The sequence below is a fragment of the Anser cygnoides genome, chromosome 12 (genome assembly GCF_040182565.1).
Source record: "Anser cygnoides isolate HZ-2024a breed goose chromosome 12, Taihu_goose_T2T_genome, whole genome shotgun sequence".
NCBI classification, from domain to species: domain Eukaryota; kingdom Metazoa; phylum Chordata; class Aves; order Anseriformes; family Anatidae; genus Anser; species Anser cygnoides.
Window position 1 is genome coordinate 8,941,445 of NC_089884.1, and position 23,417 is coordinate 8,964,861.

Here is a 23,417-nt window from a genome sequence, read left to right on the forward strand (position 1 = left end):
AATAATTAATTTCGAAGGAGCCTACAAAGATCATTAAGTCCAACTCCTTGACCACTTAAAGGCCAACCAAAAACTAAACCATATTATTAATGGCATTATACAAATGCATCTTGGACACTGACAGCCATGGAGCATCAACCACCTTGCCAGGAAACCGAGAAGAGACCAGTGCCTCCCTCTCTTCATCAGGAAGCTGTAGAGAGCAATGAAGTCACCACCTTTTAGCCCCCTTTTCTCCAAACTAGACTGTTGTCTCCTGTTCTCCAAACTAGATACTTTTCTACTTTTACAGAACAGTATCCAAGTAATGCTTTCTAAAACGTGATTTCCAAAAGAAAAAAAAAAAAGAGAAAAAAATTAAAACCTTGTAAAATCAACCTACTCTCTCCCTCTACATTCTACATCTCGGAAGTCAGGAGACCAAACCACTGAAATTTCAGGAAGCTCTGACTGAGTTGTCCATTTCACTAGTGTTTTTAGTTTGCATCTATATTAGCAGTGCAGAAACAGCAGTCCATTAGTTCTTGGTTTACAAATTACTGTGTCTTTACAAAAAGACTACAGAGAACACAGAGAAGTTAATGTTGCCTAAAGTACAATTTACTTTCCACAACTTATCTGGATCATTCCTCTGATTCAGAATAAAGTTTCTTTTTGTATGCTGCTTTTTTTCAAGTCACCACTATACCTATTTACATCTATGCCATTGGCAAAGAGAAATATTATGTTTCATTATTTATATGGTGATCTCTGTCCCTCTACAGTTCACAGCTGTAGACTATGAAAAAAATAAAGTGTTGATCCTCCAAGAAAACTTGAAGACATGAAAAACTGTCTGGGAAGCCCAATAAAACAACATAAAATGAAGGAAATGAAACTAAAGGTACAGAAAGAAACTACATATTGTTGCTTCTGTTGAAAGCACAGGCTGCCTGAAAGAATGCAGTATGAATGTAACATTGAAGTGACCTACAAAAATCATAAACACACGGTGTTTGAGTCGCAAGACAGAAAAAATCTAGGTAAGACATCAAATGCAGTATTAAACAGCAACTATAATAGCCAAAAGGTAATGTACAAAGGTGAAAGAAAAGAGATATTACAAAAGTACTAAAATAAAAAGGTTCTAATTGCCATTCAGCTTAAAAGTATGCAATTTTTCAAAGCACTGTAACTAGCTATACTCTATGTCCTCACCCCCCCCCCCAAAAACAAACAAACCAACCAAAAAAAACGCACCAAAACCACCACAGAATATTCTAAGTAAATTGTTCTGAAGCTCATTGAATTTGGAAAAACAAAACATGAGAAAGTAGTACACTGTCTTTAATCGTTACATCACCCTTTGTAAGTAATGTCTTAGTGAGTAGGTTAACATGATTATTTGTATCATTTAGCACAACCATCTGGATTAGGAGTCCCCAGGCTTACTTCTTTATAATGCTTGTCATAGCTTAGCTTAAACTATCACATTAAAAAAAAAAAAAAAAAAAGTTTGCTTTTTAACTAATTCTTATATTTACTGTTAAAATAAACACATCAGAATTTATTTTCTTATTGAATTGTAGGTATCATGTTCACTTAGTCAACAGAAATTTGTAGAAAAATATACCCTCAGCTGTGCAGGTTCCAGTCAAGGAAATATGGAGCATATGGAAGCTTTGGAGCTCTTCCATACACTTACAGCTCTAATTCAGTGGCAGAAATAACTTCTGAGTCTCAGAAAACACTAGATAGAGTTCATTCTTAGTAGGTCCTTGGCGAACATTTTGGGAACGTGTCAGACTGCAGTCCCTTCACTATGGAGTAGGAGTGCCTATACCCAGCCACACTTTTTGGAAGTGTTCATGCATGTCTTCTGACAGAAGAAGTAGCTCTGTCTTCCTCCAATGATTTAGATGTGATAAAATGTCCATTAAGATAATGCTTAAAGCAAAACATTCCAAAAGATCAAGAACAGAGGAATTCGTGTCCTATATAAGTCAATCCTAAATCATAGGCAGATGCTATTTTCTCAAAGTAGTATTAAAAATAATATGGTATAAAATGCAGAACTAAGTATGATTTCCTTCTACCATTTTTTCTCAGTCAGTGTTTCAAAGACTTTGGGATAAAAAATTATTGTTCTGGACTCTCATGCAGTCATCAATAATCTTCTGTTTCTAACCTTTACTATGCTCTTCATTGCACAAAATTTGGGGTACACCTTACCGTTGCCTTTCATGACCTCATCTACAGGAAATCTTCCTCTTTCAGAGATCCTGCAAGAACTTCACCTCACCTTGAAACATCCATCTCATTTCAGTTGAAATATTTATTCCAGCTTTAGTTACTTATCCATGGATAAAAAATTTCTCTTTGTGTTTGTTCAGCACTGTTGGAAGAGGCCATACCGGGACTTGAGTTACCCACAATCTAGGGCAACTGGAAAAGCTGCACCATGTTCAGCCCTCCTCCTCTGAATTTTCTTATATGAAATAACTTTTGTATTAGTATGAGAATAAACATCACATGCCCCACAAGTCATGATTAAAGCTTTCTGTATCATCTTGAGGGATTGTAGTCATAAAAGTCTTAGCATTTGCAGATTCCCTAGGGCAAGCCAAAGAAATCCTCAAAGTGTGGCAGTGCTCAGGGATTTATATGGACTAAAATACCCAACAGAACTCACTAAAACATACAGCGAAGAAATGTTTGTTCTAGACATTCTTATTAAAATCTCCCGTTAGACTAACTCCATCTGTGACCTACTGATATTGACTTGCTCACTACAACGTAGCAGTATCAACTCAGCCAGTCCAAAAACGTCTAGATATTACACATCCTGTACTACTGCTATAGTGAACGGTGCTTGCACCTTGTAAAATTCACTGGGGAAAACAGTAATGGAAATTTGATGAAAAAAAAAACCAACACACAACAACAACACTGCCTCTATTTGAAAAGCATTTTACTTTTCCTTGAATGAAGAATACAACATAAAAATAAATTGGATTCAGCATTGTAGATGTGGAACTGTCTGGCTGCTAGAACAGAGAAACAGCTATTGAGATAGCAAGAGATAATTATGGATGATGATGGGACATCTTGTAAAGTCTCATGGGGAAAAAAAATAATTGATCCACACTACTGATAATTCCGCTCCATCTTTTTGTCTCTTCCTTCGCTTCTTTTTCTTCTTTCTTTCTACATTGCTAATACTCTTATTTAACCTTCAGCTAACCATTAAGGTAACCACTGAATAGCAGTAATAATTGTGTTAAATCAATGTTGTGGTATATAATCTTCTTGCTTTTTGCATTAATGTCAGGCGGTTTTCTTCTTTTTAATGTCACATTCTTAATGTTACCAGTATGGTAGGAATTCATTTTCTATTATTTACAGTGCCTTCAATTGTTACTGCAACTGTATTTATTATTTTCCAAATTTTGAAAAATGCTGCCAGGAGAAAAACTAGGATCCTGAGCTTAATTTCCTCTTCCTGCCAGTGACTTATTTTTGAACTGGGCATAACTCTAGATCTATCCACATTTCAGCAATTGTTTAGTCCATTGTATCATTAAACATTTAAATAAGAATTACTTAAAAGGCCTCAGAATTCTTGCTGATAAGATGACAGGAAGGTACTACAATAGTGGTGCTCATGTAGCAAGAAGTGCAAGCATAAAGAAAAAACCATACCCAGTTTTCAGTTTTGTTGCAATTCTGGATATACTGTTGTATTATCTATTACCGGTGACTTTCATGATTTAATTCTGCAGAGTATAAATTTCCTCTTAACAGATTTAGTAAGTATTATGGCTTCTAAGTACTAGCAAAAATCTTGTAAAGCATAAAAAAATATTAACATTAACATTTAAAATAGTGCATATAAATGAAACTGTGAAATTAAATAATAATATTTCTGCTGGCTCTATACTTTAAGAAAACATTTGAGTGTCACTCTCAGAAACACTGTTAGGAAATTCATTTAACCTGACTATGCCCACTGAAAATAGTGAGGACTGTGGAAGATGAGACAACACAAAGACCTGACTTCAAAAAAATTATTTTAACCAGATCCTCTGCAAAAAAGCACTAAAACATGCAAGCAAGACTAATTTTAGCATTTTGATTTGTAGCTAGAACTGCACCAACAAACTATTACTTTGTCTCAGTAATGTCACAGTGTCAACGGGAATTTTCAGTGACAAATGGAGGACATGCGAGACTGAACGTGATTTTTTTCAGAACAGTATTGAATTCTTTGTTGAATACAGTTAACGTAACAGACAGCAAACTTATTTGGGGAAATCATAAACGTATGTGACACAAAACATGTTGAAATCAGACAAATTCAAACTAGGCATATACTTATAACGGATAACTGAACATAGTAGTAAGTAAGGAGGATGGTGCCTTTGTTTCTTCCCATCTAGGTATTTTTCTTGTTAAAATATTGTTGCTTCATTCACATCGTAGGGCCCAGTACAGTAAAGGAAAAGGGCAAGATTTATTACACACAAAAGGTCAAACTAGATAATCTAATGGTTCCATCCAATCCTTAAATTAAAAACACTTTTTGATTACTTGCTCTCTAAGCTCTATACACATCCATGTCTTTACAAATGCCTGAACTACACAAGGAATTTCCTTCATACTGCTCCTCTTACTTGTAATTGCTATTGTTCTGCACACTGATTTTTTATTTATTTTTAATGGAGAAGAAACAGGATAGAATAAAAGGTCTAATATCTTTTATTTATTTATTAATACCAGTTACAGAATGAGTCCTCTTATTGCTAATAATTTCACTGCTAATATTCCTTACCAATAAGGCAGTCAAACAGTGTTTATATTGAAACAATGACTGTTGCTCAAATAACAGTTTTAGATTACATTTTTTCATGTTTATGAAAAATATACCGTTTTGACTTTTTAAATCCAAAATCTATTTTTTCTGAGGAAAAGGATGCATCCAAGATATGCTGTTAGAATGAATTAAACTAGTATTTGAGTGCCGTCTACAGAAATAACTATGAAGTGACTTGCCAAGATTAGTTAATATGGCTTAAATGTGAAGGGAAGAAAGAAATTAGATAATTTTGAAAAGGCAAATTAATTTTGAAATATCTAGTGAAATCTGTATGGCAGACAAATACATCGAATAATTTATAGGTCCCTTCCATCTCAATTTTTATGATGAGAAAAACTACAGAAAGCAATATGAAAAGGGCAATATCCCTTGCATAAATACATGGAATAGATATCCACCAATGCTTTTTTTATGCAATGAAAATTTGTGCTTTAGAATGTTTTTCAGCCTTTCTTTAGAGGTAAATCTCCATCCAAGCACATGTTGAAACTAAAAATGTCAATTTGAGGGTAATAAAAATGTGTTTCTGATTAGAATTGCACATAATGAAGAAAGAATTGTAGTCAAAATAAAGCAAAACCCACATTACTTTCTTGGGTTGAAGAATCAGATACTTTGTTTCCCTTTTTTTAAACTTATGAATTTGAAAAATGTTTCCTCGTTAGGATATAATCATGAACATGTGGGAGAAAGATCTAAACTGATGATACTCTCAAAAAGCAATGAAAGAAACAGATTTCCAGAGATAAAATTCTGATTTCGTAATACATACACATAATTGTAACTATGGAGGAGAAAGAAAAAAAATTGCCAAAAACACCTGTAATCAATCTACTTTAAAAAGCAAATAGAACAGTTCTAAAATTCCATATTTAACCCCCAAAATATTTGTCATAATCCCACAAGAAAAAAAGAAAAAAACCTTCTATCTATATCTACACAGTTACCTAAAGATTTTTTTTAAAAAAAATCTGTGCTTTTAAAATGAAAAAAAAAAAAAAACTTCATTGGATCTATGATTTGTCAGAAGCATAAGGATCTTAAAACATTTTAAAATTTAATTTGCATGGTTTTCACTGACCACAAATTTTGTTGTTTAATCTAAATGTCAGTAATGAGAAATCTCCCAGACTCGGTCTTTGTGTTTGGTTCAACATCCAAATAATATCTGATATTTTCTAGGAAAGTGTGATTTACTGCAAGTTTCCAAACAAACCTCTACTGACTAAACACAGATGTCATCTCTAGGTGGGATAAATTACCTTCCACTTAGCACCTGAATCCTGAGTGGAGCAGGAGAAATGATGCCATGTAAGTAAAAAAGAACACAAGAAACCAGGGAACAGAACTAAAGGATCTCACCACTGCCATTCGCATTCATTTACCAAATAAGGTCACATTTTATTGCCAAATATCAGCTTCTGGTGGTCTGTACTCATACAGCTCTATCAGCACTACAGCCTGTGTAAGTATATGCATTACAGCATACAGACTCTTCAGCATTTTTCTTCACGTTCTTGTCTATAACATAATGAGAGTCATATGCTGACCAACCTTCTTTCACACATTTATTGGCTATCAGGATAAATAACTCTAGTCTCCCTTCTTCTCTTCATTCTTTCAGAGCAAACATGGGGTTTTAACAACTAAATCAGATTTGATGAACAGGCGGATATTGGATTTTTCACCCTTCAGTTTTGTAGGGAAAAATGCATGAGATACAGCACAAAACTACAATCTCGTAAAATTTAAGAACAAAATTGGCTTCAAAGCATTTGATGTTAAGAATAATGATTCTCTGTTTCTTTCCTTGTTCCAGATATTTCTGAAAATTTTCTGAACGTGGATAAGATTCTGTGATGGTGCAATTGGAAGTCAGCAAACCTGAGCTAGCTTATTCTAGCAGAAGATGTGCCCTCATAAGACAAACTTCAAAAATCATATAAAAATGAACACAGTATGAGGATGAACACAATTCCAAATGTAACTTTACTGATTTAAAAACAAACAATAGTTCTGTTAGAAACTGGCAGCATTCCCTATAATAATATTTAAACAAGGAAAGACAGAATACAATATGCACAGACACACTCCAACTATTTTAAAATGACATATTACTGTATACTTTATGAGAAAAGTTCAACCAGATTTGTCAAATAACTCAAGGTCCAGCTATTCAAATATCCACCACACATAAAAATTGCCTGTTTTTTAAGAGTTCACATTCTGTACAGATACCAAAAGAAAAGCTCTCATCTGAGGGCTGCCATCTTGTATAGGAGCAGGAACACCATGGGAATTTTCCTACACTGTATCTTGTGACGAAGGTTTTAAAATGACCAATACAATGTCCTGTTGTGACCTGCCTTACACACCGAGCAGGGTATGGACAAGCTGCTTCCTGTCTGCCCGTCTTCAGATATTATGCTCCTCCAGGAGCCAATTTTGCCTTCCCTGGAACAAAATGCCTGCTCTTGTGAGAAGTTTCTGCAAGGCTGCTCACAGACCTTGAAACTTCACAGGAAGCTGCTGAAGACTCGGAGCAGTTTGTCCCAACAAAAACTTAACCAGCACAAGGTCTGCTAGATTTAACTGCTTGACATTGTTTGAGCCCCAACTCACAGCATAATTGGAAATTTTTACGCTGACACATATTTATAGGGTCTGTCTGATACTTCAAGATGTACAAGAGTTATGGTTCCACACCGGGCTTTTCAAAGATTTCTTCACCATCAAATAACAAAGCGAAACCCATCAGTACAGACCCTGTGGATGAGATTAGATATGTTTTTAGGTCGCAAGCTAAAAGCTTGCTAATGCTTACAGGCATTCCTTGTCTAGGAATGTTTGTTAATTTGAACTCCCCTCCCTTGCTGTGTTTCTTTAATCTCCCAACCAGCTGTCTCCCATAAAAAGATATTTCTGTTTTTAGTTACAAATCTGTTTAGAGATAAAACTTGCCCATAAATACACAACTGCATCCATGGTCTTTTTTTGCTGACAGCAGAAAATCAACTCCAAATGAAAAATCTTAAACTTCATTTAATAGAAAATGCATTCTACTTGCTCAAAGCATGGCACGTGTATAGATGCCCTGGATTTTAGGTCTAGCACGACACTGTGAAAGAACTCACTGAAACAGACGTTTTTGTCACCTTTTCAGATTTGGAGCTCATCAGAATGGGATAAATGAGCTCTCTCAGCTCATGGCAGTGTTTTTACCTACAGAACTCCTGAACAAATGAAATAGACTCAGTGCTAACAACAGAAAACTCCCGCAAATCCCACACCTTTTCTAATAGCAGCAAAACAGCAGGTTATTTCTGACTTGTTTTGCCTTCGCCTGATTTCTAGATTTTAACTAAATAAATTACATTACCTTATTGTATATTCACTATAGTGGCATCAATCCAGAGTTCAACGTTACTGGAACAACAGTTTCAAGTATTATTAAGGACTACAAGCCAGAACCTCTAATTCAAATACACACACATTCAGATGTTGTTTAAGCATTTTCACTAGAAAGGTGTTAAGAACTTTTTAATTTCCCTATGCCCAAACGATAGTCCTCTTAAAGTAACTTCTATCTTTTCTTAGCGGTTTTGGTTTCCACTAAAATGATTTTTGGATTTTTTAGCAGAGAGAAAATGAACTATTTCTCCCTGTAAATTCAAGCTAAAAGTTGAGGAGCAACAGATTGCAGATGCTTAATTTTACTGTTGTAGAAAGTAGCATGTCAGTGATATCCAAAGAGCATTCCACAAAATGCTTCTACCCACAATCCTCATGCCTAAAGGAAACATATACTGCCCCAAGTCTATCATCCCTAGATTAGTCAACTGCTAATTGAGGTTCTGGAAACTCATCTTGCAGCAGTACTTCAGAATTTGGCCAAGCGTATTTTGTATAGAGACAAAACATATAATTACTCTGGTATTACTCGGTATATCTTCATTATTAAATGATTATGTCAAATACATTTTCATTAATATTTACTTTACTCCTGCTGCAGTTCTACATACAGTTCTGAATAAAATGGTTTAAAAATATAGTTGTATAAAATATACGAAAATTAAACTATACTAGTCTCAAAATATCAAGATTTTATGGACAATGTGCCAAAACTGTGTGTTATACCTTAGAGCATAAATATTTAAAAATGAGTTTATGTATCAGTAGTTCAACATTGTGGGATGTATTCATTCTCCCAAGCGAATTCACGTCGGAAGAGACTCTGCAGTCTGTCAGTTAGTTATTCCACGCAGTTATTTTATCTCAACTCCGTTCCATGGGAGGCCCATGCCATTTAGATCCTGAAGTGATAGGTGCCTTATAAATACCTGGGATAGATAAAGGTGACTGGCAGGAGCTAAAAGGAAGCAGCAAACTGCGTCAAAATGAAGAAATACTTCCTTGGGCTTTACCTCAGGAACACACGTTTCAGACACAGAAACTGCCCTTTGCTTCTGCCCATGCTCGTTCACCTTGCATATCAGATTTTCTAACACAGCTGTGTTTCCCCATTTGTTTCTGTGTAATGGGTGCACAGTTCCAAGGGGCAGAGCCGGGAGCAGGGAATTTAAGCTCTGAAGCAGATGTACAATTATCTCAACTTGCAATGTCTGGGACAAACCTTCAGCCCACTCTTCCCTCAGCCCAACTTCACACAAGCAATGTGATATCCCCATGACTCCATCCCCTCAAGAAGCCTTGGAAAATCCCTGGAGATCTATAGGAAGCTAAGCAGAAAATCAGCACTAACAATTGTTACAATGCCACGGAAATTGTACTGCCCATTACCATCCATCTGGCCCCACTGTGCTTATCCTTACATCGGAGCAGATCCATATAACTCGCAGTTACTGCACAACCACAGCAAGATTACTGAGTGCAGAAGACAGTAATTTAAAAAAACAAAAAAACCAAGCAAAAAAAAAACAAACAAACAAACAAAAAAACCAAAAAACACAAAAACTGACAAAATGAAGACTTATCCAAAACTTATTCTGGAAGTAATGATAATAATAGCAGTTAACAGAACGGAGCTCCTAAGTGTCCCATCTATAAATTAATTAAAGAACTAGTTACAGGCAGAATAAATATCACACACAGGCCTGTGTGGCACAGTTGAAAAATGATCTGACAAACATGATACCTCTAGAGGAATGAGCTAGCAGTTAAACAAGACAGGTTAATACCATGCTTACATCCACAAGACATTCACAATGCTCCCTTGCAACTGCTGTGACTTGAGACTAAAGGCCTTAACCAATAAAAACTATTAAACCTTGGCAATAAAACAATGCCAACCACAACAGGCCACGTGACTACAGATCAATAGGTGGTATTTCCTTTAGAAATCATGTCACAGGGTTTTCAGTCTGAAAATATTTTTTTCTTGCCTTAAAAATGCAGAGAGAAAATTCGAAAAAAGAAAACAAAGACTCCTAACTTGACTCTCTACATTCAAGGAAAACTGAGGCTGAACTTGCCACACAACTCTTTCTACAAAGCCTCGGGAGGGCTTCTGAGCTAACTTCCCAACTCTGCCTTTTAGTTCCTGAGAATCTGGTTTTCCCTTTCCCCTTTTGTGAAAAATAGAAAAAGGATGATCCATATTTACCTCTGAAGGCTGTTGCAAAGCTTCATTTTTGAAGTCTGACATAGATAGGAAGATAACACAGATCCCTGGACACTCCAGATTTGTGATTTTCCAGTTCTACAATCCTTCCTGTCCATGTTATTGCTAAAGGCACGAGGGTGTTATATCTACACAGTCAGTACATTTATCTTAACCAAACACTTGAGGCCAGCTAGGCAATACCACATTTTGTTTCTTTTTAAAAAGAACAAAAAATGATATAAAACCATGATGAAACCTTAATTCTTAACTGAATGACCTGTATGACATCAAATTACTCTGGTATTTCAATTCCTTGTGCCTTAATGGGATAGCAGCTTTATCTCTCCCAATGTTAAAGGCCTTGGGAAGTCAGATCGGCAATCAAAGAAATAGAAAAAGCAATACGGAACGTATATAAACTGAGCTGAATATCCTCAAATGTTTTCTCAGCGTGTTGGCTGTTACAAGATCAGACACCTGGATAGTAAATTACTGGAGTTTGATTTGTGTAACAGGCATTTTGTGTGTGGTTAGCAAATTAGCAGAAACAATCCAAAAATTCCCCATAGTTACAGGCATCCATGTTCTGTTTTTGAAATGTCATTGCAAGTTTACTTGAGAAGGAGCTTTGAAGGGCAGTTTTCCAGAAACAACTTAAATACATTTTCATGGGTCAATTTCTGGAGAATATTATTGTTTCTATGCTGAATTGTTTGACCTTCATGTTATTAAAATCAAAGTCACGCAAAGCCTTTTATATATAAACTGAAATTAGGAAAATGTCACTTCTTACATTGGTAAGAAAGGCTCAGAAGCATGCACACACACATACACACATTCTGCATTTCAACTCCTAGCCAATTTTCTATTTCAGTAAATAAAGGAAAAGGGAAGATTTATGGAAGGAATAGTTTCCATTTCTTTCTCCATGATTTGATTTTTCTCCTTCTTATCCACATATCAGAGAGAAATATATTCAAGTAGAGTAACCACAGGAAGAAAGTTAAAACTTTATCAGATGTAGGAACAAATCTTCTGGACCGCCTACCTGTTTTTTGTTGTTGTTGCTTTTTCTCTGTAGATAGTATATGATTTGTTTGGTTATTGGAACACTCATTTCGGGCAAACAGGCTAAAGTGTAGTGAAGAATTTCTGCTGCTGAGAGAAAGCATTAGGTTGGAAAGAAGACAAATCACAGGAGAGAAAATCCTCCTCCGTGCTACCTTACCTCCTCTCCTCCTGAAAGATTTTCTTCTTCCTTGTTTCAAAGTCAATAGATGCAAGAACATAATGACCAATTGACCTTAATGAGTAATAAAAGACATGCACTGCTTTTTCCTGTCAGTAATAAGTACCACTAACTCCTCCTCCTTTAGCATCCTTTCACTCCCTCTTCCACTGCTTATCTTGCAGTGTAACTAAAGGTTATCTTTATTAAAGACCACCTCTGCCCATTACTAGCTTGAAAATCATAAGTCAGCAAACATATTAAAAAACATTCTAGTGCTACTGGTTGTTCCACAACTGCAATCATGAACAGGTCAAACAAAATGGCATGGAAAAAGAGAGAGAGACCAGAAATAATACTGCAGAAGCCAAAGGTGAAGACAGGAAGCTACTTCTTAATGGCACAAATACTTCATAATGGTTATTTTCCCAGAAAAGCTTAATTTTGCACATATGACTCCTTATCATTAATACAAGCCAAATGATGCATAACTATACACCTCAGTCTTTTTTTTTTCAAGACATTTTAAGTATTTATTGATTTGTAAAGGCACCATGACTCCACGCTGTACTGACCTTGGCGAGGGCGGGAAGGCAGTAGGATTAACATTTTTACAAAATGACCTCCAATAGCTATAATGAGCATTACATCACGGGTGTTAAACACCTTGGGAGGGCCTGTGCAATATGCCCTCACACTTCTGACTTCTGATCGCTCCTGGGGCACAATATCAAACTCACCAGTCCAGAACCGCAGTGTCCAGAGAAGGAACACAGGGTAGCAGAGAAGGGGGAAGGCAAAGGAAGAAATCTTCTTTCTCAAAAGGAAGTTTTGTTTCAGTTGGCTAGATTAATGTCTGAAGCCCAGATAAGGGATTTTAAAAGCACTCAGAATGCAAACACAAACACGTTTACAGACTACAAAATGAGGAGTGAGAAATGCCCAACATTCCCAACGAGTGCTGGTAAGACTTTTGTACCCTAACCATCTCATACGTTCTGTCAAAAAGTATTTCTCGAAAGATTAAAAAGGAGTTTTAAAATAGACTGTTGGCATTAATTCTGTAGCCTATGCCCATCAGACCAAGTTCTACAGTGAGTGCCAAGACTGAGGGCTCAGAGGGAGAGAAAAATGAGAACTAATAAATTCAGCTTTGCTTTTGTAAGGCACCCCCTCCCAGCCTCATGCTGATAAAACCTTTATGCCACTCCATCACATATTCTCTCTCTCTCCCTCAATTTTAATTTGAGTTTTCCCACATCATATGTAGCATATGCAGAATACATGATGGTGCTCGGTATAAAGGTTTCATTAGCACTCATTTGGGATGCAGCATAACTCCCTTATGATTTCACAACATGGAAGTGAGGGAGCCATTCCAAATACCTCCTGCTGAAACATTTATAATGCAACAAGCTATCACCCACTTTCTCTTTCACTCCACATCCACCCTCCACCCACACACCCTGCCTACCCCATTACAAGCTCAATTTTGTTTAGTTTCTAAGACCTGAATAAACAGACCGTTGCTGTGTACATGTGCATCCAGTTCCTATGTCTTGTATATTAACATCATTTTAAAAACTCTTTTTTATGGGGTTTGGGTCAAAATAACTACAATGGCTCAACTTGAAAAACACAAAAAAGAAAACAAAAAATAACAAAAACCACACACATTCCTACCTAAATGCCTTTTCATTTTTTGCTTTTTCTATAGTAAAACCAATAAAAGTCACTGCAAGAATTTAGTTAACATGATATCTTAAACACAATGCACATTCTGAAGAATCTGTTAGAAAGATTTAGAAAGAGTTCCAAAAGAGCTGAAAAGCTAACATTTTAGCAAGATGCAATTGTGTATCTTTATTTTGCTGGCCATGGAAATTGGATGGAAATGTGTATTTTTTTTAGCTAATCAGTAAGTAAAAGTCCCAGTGTCTTTTAATATACCTGTCATCATAAAGTTAGGTACTATACTTAGTCTCTAATTGTACTGGGAAAAAACTATGTTGGTACGAAAACTATTAGAGAGAGTACGAAATTTTTGGGTGGAATGCAGAGTTAATGAGAGCTCATTACTTTACCGCAAATTTTGACATGCTGCATGTTTTTCTTACAGTCCCAGCTCCCCAAGCGAAGTAAGTTTTATTTCTCTAAAAAGGTAAAGTAAAAATATGCTTCCTATCTCCAACGTAAAAAAGTAGAATAAAAGGATAAATAAGTTAGTCCCGCATTACTTGAAAATACCCTAATTATGTAGGATAAAGCAATTTATGACTGTCAAAGAAGTGCAGTTAGTGAGATAATGGATATCTGCTGTCTGTCAAAACAGAAAATAGCAGGGAACTGCCTGTCAGGGGAGGGGGATCTGCCCCTCCCCAGCACTGGGCTTCGATGCTTCTTGCACTGCTTCGCCAGCCAACGCCACACGACTCGTTTGTTCGGTGTTTACTTTTCATCTTCACCTACTGCAAGAAGCATGAGGCTGTTACTTGTTCTGATTTCCAAAGTAACAATGATAAAAGAACATAAAGTGTTAATATTAGTTTTTAGATGGCTTCTTAATGACATGATTTATAGATGTTATTTTCAGTTCTTAGAAAAATGTACACAGGCATCTATATGCTCTGAATAGCTTTTTAGTTACATGTTCTATATGAAGATGGGCCTTTCATACAGATTCAGTTTTAAACTGAAGCATCTCATATAAAGTGTGTGTATTTTCCTTACTCTTCTCAACTTTTCTGGTATTAAATAGCAGTGGAACTAACCAGATTAGCTGTTCCATTCAAATGTCTGACCAATTTACCATATAATAAAGTGGTAAAATTGTAGACAGATCAAAAATTGTATCAATATGAAATTTCCTGATCTTTGTTTTTATCTACTGTAAGCCCTTATAGTAAATATAAATAACTGCCAAAATAGCGTCCATTCTAGGACATATCTTTAGATCTGACTGTGTTTCTTCCTTCACTTTCAAATGTTCATACTGCTTGCATGGGCAATGCTGCATTCCCACAGATTACAAATAATTATGTTAGCCTTTCTAAAAGGATGCACATCCTTTCTGCATCTGCCAGATGACTAGAGGAAATGATCTCATTGTTACAGCTGTAGCATCACAGTGACACAGGCAAGACTATATCGATCTGTTAAAAATTCTAGTCCTTGTCTTACAGCCGAACAAGAGATGATGCCTGAACTGAATCCCACCTTACAATGATGTTTCTCTGCCTGTCTGTATCCTTGAACATATTTTACAGTCTTCTTTGCAGTTAATTAAAAGTGATTTAGTCCATTTCTTTTCAATTTTCAATTTAAGGCATTCTTGTGTGTGTAACTCCAGCATAAGTTTGTTTTGAAAACTTAAATTCACCACTCTGCACATTCTAAATTTGGTCTAATTACTGTTGATATCTAGTAGATAATTTACGACACCAAGAAATCCCATCACAGGTACACATGTACTTCTCTGCTGTACAGAGGTGAACACAACGGCAGAACCAAGAACTCTGCTGCATCGTCCTGTAAACCAGAAAGGAGGCCAGACATTTTCCTGTGTCTGTGTTGTCTGGTGTTCAGCCTCTCTGCCTACATCACGCAGTTCATTTATCTAAAGGAAATACAGCTGAGAAAAAGCTGTAAAGTCTAATACAAGAGAAGTCTAATTCTAATTGGTCTTTTTGGACACTATCTAAAACCAAATAAAGAATGGTAATAATAGCAAACTAAAGAATAGTAAAAAAAAATAGCAAACTTTTTCCCATCAGCTTTTGCTCCTATTATTTATTTCTTGTGCCCTTCACTGAGACGATCAAATAATATTTTTGCTAGTAAATCAAAGGTTGGGTTCCTACCGCCAGTCTTTAGGAGGGGAGCTCTCACTGACATTTTCTAAATTAAAATTCCTTCATTTTATGGGACTCAGGCGATGCTTGAACTCAGTACCACCTCTGGATACAGAGGTTTCAACTTAGATGTAGGAATTGCTACTGTAACTATGAAAAAGAGATCTCCAAATTAAAACAAACAGAAACCCCCATGAAATGCTTTGAACAAATGAGTTTTCAAAATGTTAACAAGAACTATCTTGTTAAGTATCGTACAACTTTGAGACGCTCTTTAAAGTGACTCCGCTGGGTCAGCATGGTGGTGTTCCCTTCAGTGACTCTGCAGGCCTGAAGAGGCATCACAAATTTCACCACCTGCGCTCCAAATTCAAGGCACATTCCTGTCCAATATAAACACAGACAGTTTGTATATAAAACAAATCAAATGACAAACCCTACCAAAACAAAATGCTCCACTGCACACACAATTCTCCCTTAGGGAGAGAATCAGAGAACAAAACACGAGACAGATGTAAGTCATGTTGCTTAATGCACTCCTGGAAGGCACTCGTAAAAAGCCTATTTTAAAAACAGAGTAATTTCCTGTTCCTACTCCTTTTTTTCTATGCCACAACAATAACTACTCATTTTGAAATTGAGGATAAAGTCTTGCACAATTACGCTAGGCTCATCCCATCTCAGGAACATCGGAACCCAATGCATCCTAAAAAGGTTGAAAAAAAATTCAGGTCAGGAAAACCTGAGAAAAGCCACAAGAGGTAACCAAGGTCTAGGGCAACCAGAAGGAAGCAACCGGAGGCCTCCAACACCTCACACATTATATTTTGTTAAAAGGGCGATAAAATAATTTGAAGGAAATGTTTTGATTATGTTTCTGCACAGACATCTAAGTCTTTATTCGCATAGACTAGCACACAGTTATGTGAATATTAAATATTTTTAGAACAATTCTGATTTTTGATTTCTATTTTTCACCAATGAGCAGAGACGATAAAAAAATGAATGACTAATTTGACTTTAAGACCCTTGGCTTAAATGATAAAATACAGCGATGTTTGCATTAGATATAGTTTGATCCCTAGCTAATGTATTTTTAAAATATCTTACATATACCTTGCATAATAATGAAAATTATTCACTACTACTACGTATTTATTCACAAATAATTCAATTTTATTTTGGTAATGGGGCCTCTTTTAGACTTACAGAAGGATTTATAGCTCTAGCTAAGGGCTGAAACTCCCTTCTGCCCTTTCATAACATGTCAGTCTAGAAGTCAGTTCTACATTTATCTGACATGGGATGAAAAACCAGGTGTGGACTACCACATTGAATGACTACGGCGCAGCACAGTCAGATTCTACCCTCATTCTTGGCACAATTTACCTTGCATTTAGCTCCCAGTCTCTGCATTAATAATTGAGCCTTCCCATTAAGAGTTTTCAGAGGAACTCCTACATACTGACGCATTACAGATTTTCAGCCTAAAAAAGGGAAAGCATGGGGAGAAAAAAAATCCCTAGAATAAAAACAATATATAAATCGGCAAAGTTTCTGTTGCTAATTTAACTGACATTAAACATTGCTGTATGCCAAGCCTCAAAATACTGCCTGCAAACATATGTGATTATTGAAAATATCACATGGGAACCAGCCATGGCAGAACTCCAGAAGTCAGCATTCGTGTCAGTATGTTTGGGGTGGGGGTGAAAAGAAAAATCAGCCCACGAGGACCCCTTGTATTTTACCAGCACAATTAGCGTGAGCTAATTCTCTAGGGAATAGGTTTCACAATCACGGACTCTGATCCAGAAAACCGTGCATTTATTTGAGCTGCGTTAGTCAACACCAGCTACAGTGCACATTAACATGCAGCGTAACATGCAAAATAAATGATGAGTTCTACCAGCACAGCCAGTGTTATTATGCTTTGTCTGTACCAAAAGCTTAAAACACACGGTCTTTCCTAATTTGTATTGCATGCAGGCGTGACATTGCGTTAAACTGTTCTTGACTTAGGAATTAAAAGTCTGTTGGCCAGAAATGTGGAAATTTCTTCTGCAAAACGCTCCGTTTTTCTAAAAACTTTAAAAGGCATTCATTTCCTTCAGAGGAGGTCACAGAAATGGGTGTAAAATGTTGATGTGTTTCTGAGAGCATAAATTGACCAAACTTTGTAAAAGTAAGGTTTTTAACATGCAGATGACTGTTGGGTTGGTATTGGTAGGGCTTTGTCCTAAACATGCTTTTCTACTTTCCTGATGGCTGTCCTCTGTGTAACCTGGATTTTGTTTTAATCTGTAAAGAGAGAGATGATTCGCAGGTTGCATCCCTTTCTCTCACATATATATCTATTCTGTTCTCAGAACAACTAATGTCAAAAGTAAACTTCCACGTCATAATGTATTAATCAAGTAAATACAATTATTCACACAGGAACCGTGGATGTGTAATTAAATATAATCAGTTGGACACCATTACGTTTTTCACTGGAATGTGTAGTCTTCTTGGGATATGGGATGCCAAAGAAAAAAAATTATTCTAGTATACTTCTAGACTATCTGTTGAGAGCTTGTTAACATACTTAACCATCCTGTTCTCCTCAGGTCATCAACATGACTGGATTTCTTTAGCCAGATGTGTCGGCTTCTAGAGAGGAACTTCTCAGGCCACGGAAATGAGACAGCATGGAGCACAAACTAAAACCAGCTCCAGCCAACCCTAATACAAGCTTTCAGCAGAAAACAATCCTGAAAACCCAACATTCTGATGAGAAAACAGAATTGAAATATATATGCACATATATCCTTGGAATGTTTCCAGAAAGACCCCGACTTTAATTTCATAGGCACTAGGAGGATTAGTGACACAATGATTGCTTTGGAGAAGGCCTTTGCAATGAGACCTCATTAAAACAGGCAGACGGAGGCAATTGTCTGTCATTACTATCAGTGATCACTGCACAGCTGAAAGTGTAAGTTACAGCACTATCAAAAAGGTAAAGACGTCCTTAATCTGTCAATTACAATAAAGAGAATCTCACCAGCTGCAGTTCTCAAAAACTTGTCAGTCTGTCTTCCACCTAACGTCTTTTAGATCACGTTAGATATCTACCTAACACACAGACTCTATTAAATAGAGCCCTGTCCCCAATTACAGCAGACCTTTGCAGTTTGCATCCAGTCCACAAAATGACAGACACCCTCAATCCCACTAAAAATCCAAGAGAGTCCAAAATGCTCAACACCTTGCCTAACCAGGCCATCTGTCACCCAAATGACTGCTTACTCGAGGAGCAGCAAAGCGACACGCGGCTGGATAATGTGCACACCTTTCAAAGGCTATTTTAGGCTCACAAAACTCAACTGCCTTAGCAAGCTCTGCCTCTGGGTAATTCAAACCATTTTACCAGGCTGAGGTTTTTATATTGGTTTTATAAATGTCTTAAGGGATAGAAAAATATCTTCTACTAGCTAGAGACTCACTGAATATGCTATGATGGTATATAGTACACTTAGGCCCAACTTAAAATAAAAGGGCTATAATTTGTCTCATGTCCATGTCTAAGGTAAAATAGTGTCTAGGTTTCAAAAAAAATGCAGGGCTCAAATCATTCACAGTGAATTTGGAAAGTGCTGAACAATTTTGAAAATGAGCCCAAACATTTTTTGCAGCCTACATATGAATAAGAATCTAACCTGAGGCTGCAGTTCTCCGAAAATCCTACTGCCCTATATTTGTTTTTTACTACTCATACACATACACAAGAAAAAGAGTATTCTCTTTCTGGTCTCCTTCCTGCTCTTTCCTACTTTCCCCTCAGTGGAACCTGAATATGAATGAGTCAGCCTCCCCAAGCCATGAAGTTCAGTAAAATTCTTAACTATACAAACCAAGTTCCCCCTTTCCTACCTAAAATGCAGGTACAATGCAGAAAATGCAGGTACAATGCAGAAAAAGAGATAATAAATGCACAGTCATTATATGAAATATCCACATCCAACATCTGTAGTTCAACATTTAATTACTTAATACTCCATTGGGAAACACATCCTATTCTCTGTTATCCCCCTGTCCCTTATGTTTGCTATTTACTGCTAAAAGAAAAGATTAATATCTGCAATAAAGAATCAATAATGTTACAGTTATTACATATTTTCATTCTGTATTTAAAGCAACACCATTCACAGAGGACTCTGAATGGCTGCTTCAAGTCTTCTGAGATGGGAGTTCCAGAAACTTACATTTTCAATTAGTAACTTCAGCTGAAGAGGCACAATAAGTGAGAACTGTACAGCTTTTTAAGCTTGCCTGACTATAATTACTTTATAATTCTTAGAAATAAAGATTCATCTACATGGCAGATGAATTTGCAGCATTCTTGTGTTTCAGAATCTGTCAACGTCTTTTGCATAATCTCTTAAGGACTTTTAAATGCACAGCTTGAGGGGGAACAACACAGCTCTCCAAGCTGCCTGTGTACATAGCAGATTCACCTTTACTTTCAAACAAAAGACGAAAAGCAAACTTCACTTTGCAGAGCATAAACCTCTTTGTCTTAAAGCATTTATCAGAAATGTTCTTAGTTATCAATTTCTGCAAAATTTCTCCACAAACAAAAGAACAGTTATTCACTTACATTCTCTTAGACAGACAGAATATCATGAACATGTGATAATTACAGTACATTACTGTCAGCAGCGTAGGGCACAGAAGCATTTGGCAATAGGCATGACCTTATCCTTCTAATATTGGTTACACAAGGCACGTTTCTTCACACTAAATCTTGAATTTGCAACATTATATAACCTCACTCCTTTTATATTTTCTTCAGCATCTGATGTTGCATCTCAAAAGACCAGCTTTTTATGTTTGCTTACATAAACTTCATGTTCCTATTTAAACTGAATTAAGGATGCAAGAGATTAGGTATGCACCTTGCTGCTTAGAAATACAAAGGTTCTCATTTCCTTCCCAGTGCTGGGGAAAGTATCCAGCAATTCAGTATGGATTGGAAATGACATTGGACTGAAGTGAAAGGGCAGTTTAAATGACAGAATAATTAAACCAAATATTTCATATCTGAAAATGCAGCAACTTAACGCCAAACTGATCAGAATTTGGAAGCTTCGTCCCATAGCAAATGATCATTTTTCAATACCTCCCCAAGAAGGATAAGAAGGTTAAATGTCAAGTAATTACAGGATCAAATATTAATAACGGAATACCAAATCTGTGATGGAAACAGATGATCTGAGAGTCACTAATTTAAGGGGAACTCCCTCGAATGCAGGAGCCTTCATTAGGCCCCAGTTACACACCTCTGAACATGTTTTTCCCAGCTAGGCTGAATGTATCACCAAGTACCACTGCTAACAAAGTCCGTTAGGCAAATCACGTGAGTGTCATGATCAATTATAAATCTTGAAGCATGAAGAGTACAAAAAGAAAACACAAATGTTGCACAGCCCTTAAGCAAACTTGTAATTGTATGTTTTTTTCACTACAGCTCAAGATATGTATAATTACCTTTAGACATTTCAAAATTTGAAGCGATGAGCATTGCTGAATACAGATTAGAAAGCAAGAATTACTCTCAAAAAAAAAAAATAAATCTACCATTATAATGAAATGCCCCTAATTACAATGAGAACATTATAGATATTATGTTTGGGAAATACGTGATTTTAACAAGGGGCAAGTACATGTGTAAATCTCCACTGATTCCCATGGTATTACTTATTTATCAACTGAATATTTAGGGATGAAATTATGTGGTTCAAAATTCTAGAGATAAAGATTTTTAAGATGTCTACAAATAATTGATACCTTGTACATTATACTGTTTAATATAGTTGTTGATCTCTACCAGAGCCTGCAGGCCACAATTAAAAATAATGATCCAATAACTATTGCATTGAAGTCAATAATATGTAAGTCAGATTTAGGTTTAAAATGCCAGGCAGGATTTTGAGGCGGTTTAAAGGGGAGAAGAGGATGGAAAGTTATATAATAACAGCTGATAAAACAATATTAAAGCTGGAGACAAGTGAACTTCACCAAGCTTGGAGTCTGGGTTCAGGCCTGATAAGCATTCAGAAGTCCAGGGGCTTATCTGGGCTTATCAGAAATAGCCAGATCCTCTGGGTCTGCAAAACTGAGCTGTACATCTTGCAAGAGATCTCTGTTTCTGGTTGGAAACTCTTCACAGCATATTTTACTGCATTTTAGCATTTTAATTATCACTCTGACTGGGGCTCAGAAGGCATATGAAAGGAAAAGGAAAATGAGCATGTCATTTTTAGAACCTCCATAAAGATTTCTCAAAGTTCAAATTTTCTGAACGAATAAACAAACGCGACAAAAAACACACATCTCAATTTTGGAATTGGATCTGAGATGGAATGCAGGTTTTGTTTCCTTGTTTGTTTTTGTAACTCCATTTATTATCCAGCCCCAGTCAAACTAATGAACCACGAAAAAGGATATTAATTTTAGAACTCACCTAGCATTGTTCTGGGATCTGTTGAAAATGCCATCAATAATAGAAAATATATCTAGCGTGAAGGCAGCTTGTCAACAAGACGACTGAGTCCTGAACTCTTAAATTGGTTATTTTAGCTCACGTAAGATCTTATTGACATGGATATATCTGAAACAATCCCCTCAGACGTAGTCATGAGGTTTGGCAAGATCTAAAGCCAAGATAAACTATTGAGCCACATATTTCCAAAGGTCAATATTATTTATTTCCTTCAAGAGAGGAGATGGTGATGAGCGTGAACTTGCTGAAATTTGTGTCCAGGATGCATTACACAAGCTATCCAATAAGGTAGCTTTTTATTTAGCACATCAGATATTCTGGTCAGAAAATTTAGTTGCCATTTGTTAATACTCCAGTTTGTTATTGTAAGGGTTTCTCAAGGATGAAGATGAACAGGGTTTCTAAATCATACCACCTGCTTTTAAAGCAGATTGCCTGTGAAAGCCCTCGGATGTTCTGCTTAGACAGACCCACTGCTCTGCCACCCAACCCCTACGGTTACGGAGCTGACCTGGCACCCGCTGCCGGCACAGCCCGCTGCAAGGCGGATTTTCTTTTGAGAGACACATTCTGGTATTTCCAGAATATGGAGACCCTCACTGTTGCTGTCAGTGCTTTGGAAGTTCTTCCTTAGATAGTGTTGCTGTTTCCTTTCTTCTGAACGCCCTTCTCTAGGCTTTAGTTCATAGCGAACAATAATGCAAAGCCTTTGTGCACACCTCTCCTTTCCCATCTACTGCCTCCTCTCCACGAGAGAACAGTATAAACTTTGTGGGTTCACAGTGAGATTTCATTTGGCAGCTGCTTCGGTATTCACTGAAGCTAACCTATAGTTCCCGTTGACCTCAGCACACTCTGATATTTTATTTTGCAATGTGACAAAGTTTTACAGACAATGTTACCAGACTCTCTCTTTGTGTTATCAGTATTTTTTTTTAAGACCCAGGGAATACTGAGGTGTTACCAATAATTAGTGAGTCCGGCATACCTTGTAATCTCTTACACAGTCTGCAATCTACAGGTAACAGCCAACTGCAAACCTTTGAACATCACCCAGACTTCACCAGCTTTAACCAGCTCCATGCAAACATGTTCAGGTGTCCAAATACGTTGTGCAGACTGGGCGGATCCCAGGACTTACAGCACCTACCCCAGGCCTTGGTTGGTGGGAGACCAGAACAAAGGGCCTAGTCCACTCATAGTGTTCCTAACACTCCCATGAGTAAATAATTTTCTTGCCACCATATACCACCAACTCCTCTTGGAAATACACAGATGAAAAGCAAAAAGTAAGAGAATTTTTAAACACGCAC